The sequence below is a fragment of the Schistocerca gregaria genome, chromosome 8 (assembly GCF_023897955.1).
Source record: "Schistocerca gregaria isolate iqSchGreg1 chromosome 8, iqSchGreg1.2, whole genome shotgun sequence".
Lineage (NCBI taxonomy): Eukaryota > Metazoa > Arthropoda > Insecta > Orthoptera > Acrididae > Schistocerca > Schistocerca gregaria.
The window spans coordinates 102,803,528-102,809,655 of NC_064927.1; the positions used below are offsets into that span (position 1 = coordinate 102,803,528).

The 6,128-nt window shown below is 37.9% G+C and overlaps 1 long non-coding RNA gene across 1 annotated transcript; it reads right to left on the minus strand.

Moving 5' to 3' along the window:
* Positions 1 to 1,136: 1,136 nt before the first annotated feature.
* On the minus strand, positions 1,137 to 4,983 carry LOC126284365 (uncharacterized). Its single transcript, XR_007551473.1, has 4 exons — positions 4,658 to 4,983; positions 3,468 to 3,614; positions 3,230 to 3,372; positions 1,137 to 3,102 (listed from the first exon to the last, which is right to left on the minus strand). It is a non-coding gene; the product is annotated as an uncharacterized LOC126284365 (long non-coding RNA).
* Between the last annotated feature and the right edge of the window lie 1,145 nt (positions 4,984 to 6,128).

Sequence of the window (6,128 nt, forward strand, 5' to 3'; positions counted from 1 at the left end):
TCAGTACAGAGAGATAAGTGATAAAGCTTAACTCGGGTTGAATGGGAGCATGCTACATTACATTCAGGTACGCAAACCACTTGTTCCATTGCACATTGTGTGTAGTGGAGGCTTATTAAATCTATGGAGTGCTTTCTGCTTGCAATAGTGCTAGAGCAACATTTATATCATCTCTCAGACCAGTAACCCACCATAGTACTTCCTGAGGGTGAAATGCAACATTTACAGTGAGAATTCTGGTAACACCATCTTGTGTTAAAGGACTTCCATTTTGGTTCTTTCAGGTAATGAGATACGAAGCCAAGCAGGCCCACTTATATAGATTTTTGTTTACTTGATGTTCTGGCTTCAATAGTGAAGGAAAATATTGTTTAAAATAATATGAAGTACCACAATCAAAACGTTGCAAACATTTTTTATAACCCTTACCACATTGGTGCCACCATGTTACATAGGAAAACATTACAGGCCAATGATGAACCTGAAGTGCTTGTGGTATCTAGAATTTGAAATGTAATATATCTCATAACATACAAGACAGATCACAACTTCTTGTAAAAAAAAAAAATGGCAAATTGGATATAAAAGATCGTGTACTACAAAAATAAAATAGATGAATTTTAGAACCATTATTTCTTAAGTTGTAACAGTGATACTCAGGACAGTTTATTTACAACTTGAAACATACCTATTATAGATTTACAACAAACTCACAACAATGAATTATTTGATAGAATGGTAGCAAGTTTTGCTGGGCTAATAACATTTCTAACAACATTCAGAATTAGTAGCCTTAAGTTATTGTCCCCAAAAAACTATACAGAATTATTGTCTACGTGGTGCCCATATGGTGGTACCAAAGAAGAATAGTAAGGTGAGGTGAGCAAGAGTCTCCAGAAATACAAAAGGAAAGGGCAAATGACAATCAGGAGGACAATACCAGGTGTAAAAATTTCCCTGTAGTAGGCTCTGTATATGCCACTTTTAAAGTTCTAATCCTCTTGTGAAATAAATAAACCTAAAAACTTTAAGTTTGTTAGGTTGGTTTCATTTTTCAGGCACCATAATCAAACTACTTTACTTTTGTATCTGTGGGTTCTAGTGGGTAATTGCAAATAATTAAGAAAACTTCATAATTATTAATACGACATTGTTTTATTATCTGTAATAGGAAATACATGGAGTTTAGATTTCACTCAAAAAAGATAATTACACAATGACATTTCTTCATGTGTCCAATTCACATACATAGTCCATGCGTGCTTACATAAATGCAAAACATAAAATACATTGACATGTACAATTGTATAAACATTTAAAAAACACTAACAACTAGTCATTTTGAACAACAGATCGTGTGCAAGTTAAAGGAACAATGCACACAGAGGGGTATGCACAGAAAAATATGATTTGAAAATTGCTATTCCCTCTAATGTCATGTTTAGCTCATATGATTCATTGCCAAAGGAAATGATAATTACACAATTGAATTTTTTCATTCCAACAAGAGGATTCTGACTACACAACAAATTATGAGCAATGTACATAAGTTTTTTGAGTTGCTACTGTTTTATAAATGAAAAACAGTTTCTCAAATATTGTTTTACCACACAAATTAAACAACTTACACCCATGCGCTCAGAGCTTATTTCTTGTAAGGAAATCAGTGAGTGAACAGGGTGCAATACAGAAACACACTTGCTGCAAATAAAACATAACTAAAGTTTGTTTGTAAACACTTTCGGGGATTGTGCACTTCAGTGTTGCTGGAACAGACCAGATCGGATGAACATAATGTTTTATCCAACAGATAGTACAATTTATAGCCATATGTATCGGGCTCTGTGTAATTTGAAGAAAACTGTTATTGACCAAGATGCATTAAGGAATTAAATTAATGGGTGGGAAAAGGAATCGAAGGCTGAGAGATTTTTTTTCAGACCGTTAACAGATGACAATGGAAAAGTGCAGCCATTGCTTTTTTATTACCAGCACAAGTGGCAAAGGGAACTTTTGAAAAAGTATGGTAGGGTATGTTTGCTTGATGCAACATAAAAGACAACGAAGTATGACATTCCATTATTTTTCTTGGTAGTGAAAGCTAATGTATGCTATTTAGTAGTTGGGATATTCTTCATGCAAGTAGAAAACACTGCATCAATTAAGGAGGCTCTAGAAATTTTCAAGGCATGGAACCCAGACTGGAATCCAGTTTCATGGGTTATCTTCATTTATTTCATCAAAAGCAAGCCTGGCAACGGTGGCTTAGCAAAAACAATAATTTAGACATACCGGGTGATAGTGAGCAAATTCTCAACCTGTGGGAAGGAATTGCTGAGTCACCATCTGAAGAAAAATTTTTAACTGCAAAACAAAACCTTCAATCTCATGAATTATTAACTAGAAATTCTAGTGCACTTGATTATTTTAATAAGCAATGGCTTCAGAGACCTTTGGGTTTGGCTCAAGCAGCAGTTGGTCTGAACCTGCCAGCCCTGTATTACAAAGTTCAGAGGATACCAGCAGTGAGGAGGCAGTAAACCAAGGCAGTGACAATCCCAGAAGCTCAACTTCATCAGAGGAGCAAGATGCACTGGAATTAGCAAGGCAGGCCATAAACCTGACCTACAACTGTAGAAACAGAGAAGCAATTTCTAGAACTCTGAAGAGGCTTCGAGAATGTGTGGATGATTTAACATCGTCAAACCCACAAGCTGGTGGTCTTCCATTATCAGGATCATAAAAGTGTGGGCACGTGGGTGCGCGCGCGCAACAAGCTGGTGGTCTCCCACAAGCTGGTGGTCTTACATTATCAGGATCATAAAAGCGTGTGTGTGTGTGTGTGTGTGTGTGTGTGTGTGTGTGTGTGAATTTTTTTTCCACAAATCTATCCAGTTCTAACTTAATTATCCGAACTGAGTTCGTCCCCTTTGTAACTATATCCCTGATCTCTTTTGAAAGCAAAGGGTGTATGTGTCCAATCGTTTTCAGACATTCAGTGCCATGATTATGGCGGCTTGCTTGGGAGGCAGCCACATAATATTGCAGGTAACTTTTCGGTACCTGTGTCGACTCCAAGTCTCGTCTCAGTTTCACAGTAACCTTTAATACAATACAAATCCATCAATGAATTACAAATATTTATATACAAGAGATAGCCAAATGACATACATGTAACTTATCAGGCTAATGATCTAATCAGGCTAATATATCTACACAAATTACTCACTCTCTTTTTTGAACTGTCTGTTGCCGATTTTATCGCATAATAGGGTAATACCCGACACACTTAATGTCCAGTGTTGCTGGGCAGCCTTTCTTTTGTGTGTCCATGAGAACTTTTCTCTTCTTCTCTGGGTTAACATGGTCCACCTTTACGTATAAAATAAAATTTAATAAGTCCCTGTAACTATTCCTTTTTTGTTGAAAATATATGTAATTGCTACTTAGATCTTTATTTTACTTACCAGATGATCTGCAACAGGAGTCTCCTTTTTATGATATAATTTGCCAAGAGTACACTCTTTTCACTAAGCTTTCAACACAAAAAACAGGGCCAAAAAACTGTATTGGTATGTTGCCTTTTGTGTGGCTGTAGAAAAATCCTGTCTCATCTGCTAAAAACAGAATTTTAATTACATCTACTATCATTTCACTACACATATATGGGGTAGGCCACTGGAAACTTATGTAGCAGGTCTATGTAAAATATGTATGATAGCATCATGAAAAACCAACATAATGTAGTGCAAAAACCAATTACCTTGTCATGAACTAGTACAATCAAGATCAGTTTATTCATACATGAATGGATATAGTTCACTACTGGATAGAAGTAGTTGTCTTTGACCACTGAAGCAAACAGCATGGAAGTGATGGAAGTTGCAGTATTTTCACTCACTAATGGGTATATACTTTTGTAAATTAAGCTGTTTTAACTGTACAGGAACAAAGACCCAAATGATCAATAGATATACAATACAGAGTCGCCTGTGGTCAGTGAGGTTTACGATACACTGTAAAAAATCTTGCCAGAGTAGAGGCAGGAAGATTGGCATTTCGTGCGTTGATGCTGCTACAAATACTCAAAAAAAAAAAAAAAAAATCTGTATCTACATTTAAGTTACATTTTCATCCTGCATGTCTTAAATGTTTCCAAAATCAATTTCTTTCATTTCTTCTTCCCACACGTCTTTTGTTCACGGCATTCTATTAATGTGCGAGTTTTTTTTTTTTGTAGGCTACATTCTATAAACTTTGACAATGGTTGTCCTTTTTGAAATTTCATTCTTAGTTATCCATTCCCATAAGCAAATTTATATTTTAGTTACATAGCCATTAATGTTATTTGGCGATTGTTTCGTGATAGCTACATGGCTTGCTGTCTTCCCTATCCTACTACGATTGATTTACTCGATTGAACAGTACGTAGCGCGAGAATGAAAAGTGTAATGTGTTCACAGAATGAAAATATGTAAGACATGTTTAACTCGAGAAATGTACAAACCTGATTTACGAACGACGTTATTTACTGCAAATAACTAATTATATTTATTTTTAACGCAGACAAAGGATATAAATGGAATACATCTATGTAACAATTATGTAATTATGTTACATCTGAACACAAAAACGAATTAGGAAAACTTTCACTTACGTTTAGCAGCACCTGAAGGGGGCTGGCGATAATACGCAGTTCTTCTAACTGAGTATGCGTAGCCATGGACGCGCAGGTTGCTCAAAGATGGACAATATCCTCTTCTGTCTCGCAAAATCCATGGATGTCTCTGTTAATACATACATCTTCCAGCGATGAACGCATTAACCTCTCGAACACATCTACTTCCCGGTCTTCAACACGGTCAGTAGACATACTCGAAGAAGTGCCCGAAACAGGAGTTAGCGACATACCGCAGCAGCAGAACTCTACAGCACTGAGCTAGTAAACACACGACTCTCCTGCCACTTTTACGTCAGCTCGATTTTCTCCCGGCACTGCGTCAGCTCGATTTGTAGTCGCCGATCGATATATCGATATACTTTGCGCCTGCTTAGTTTCGAGGGATCACAATAGAGGCGCTTCGGCAACGAACTCGCTCACGTCAAGGGTAGCGTGGTGGGGTAAAAGAGGGGAGGGACCGAGAGAGCGTAGCCGACTATCCGCCATTTGTGTAGACAGCAACAAGGTTATTACATAGAAGATTTGGGCCAAAGCGTTCGGCAGCTTCCGCGTGATGTCACTGTCGAGTAGGCACGTTCCTTCATGGCAGTATTCCGCTTAAGCCACCATTAATTTACGAAACTGAAGGACGATGTAATGAGATATGAGTTCGATTGAAGCTTACCTACACAGGGACTTAAGGTTACTTCTTCTACGGCACTGAAACTCTCATATTGTCTTTCTAGAAATGACAAGTTTAACTACATATTATGGACCGTCTTGACACATACATTCTATTATTCAACATTTTCTATAAGATACGTTATAAGTTGGCATCCTTCAGTCGATATTAAGTATTACACTTTTTTAATAGTACAGGAAACGCAACAATCATAAGAGCTTTCAGTTTCTAAACGCAATTTAGACAGTCTTGGTCTGTGACTCGGGACCCGTTACCTCTCACCCCACCACAGCCCGCAGTTCCAGCAGGCTGAACCCCGCCAGTACTGACTTCCCAGCAGTTTGGCCATCTGTGGCAGATAGTGTAGGACAACGCAGTGCTCTACGACACCGGTCATCCAGACTACACAGGGAATAAATGTGGAAGAAGATTGCAGAGGACAGTGTGCCTCACATGCGTCTTGTAACCAAACTGCGTGCTTTTGGTCTCAGTTACGTGGCTGGACTCATGATTTCCGGTGAGAGAGGTCACAGTTTGTAGTAAATGACGGAAAGTCATCGAGTAAGAAGTGATTTCTGGCTTTCCTCGAGGTGGTGTTACAGGGCCTCTATTATTCCTTATCAATATAAACGAATTAGGAACAATCTGAGCAGCCGTCTTAGGTTGCTTGCATATGATGCTGTCGTTTATCGTCTAGAAAAGTCATCAGAAGAGCAAAGCCAGTTCCTAAACGATTTAGATAAGGTATCTGTATGGTGCGAGAATTGGAAATTGCTCCTAAATAAT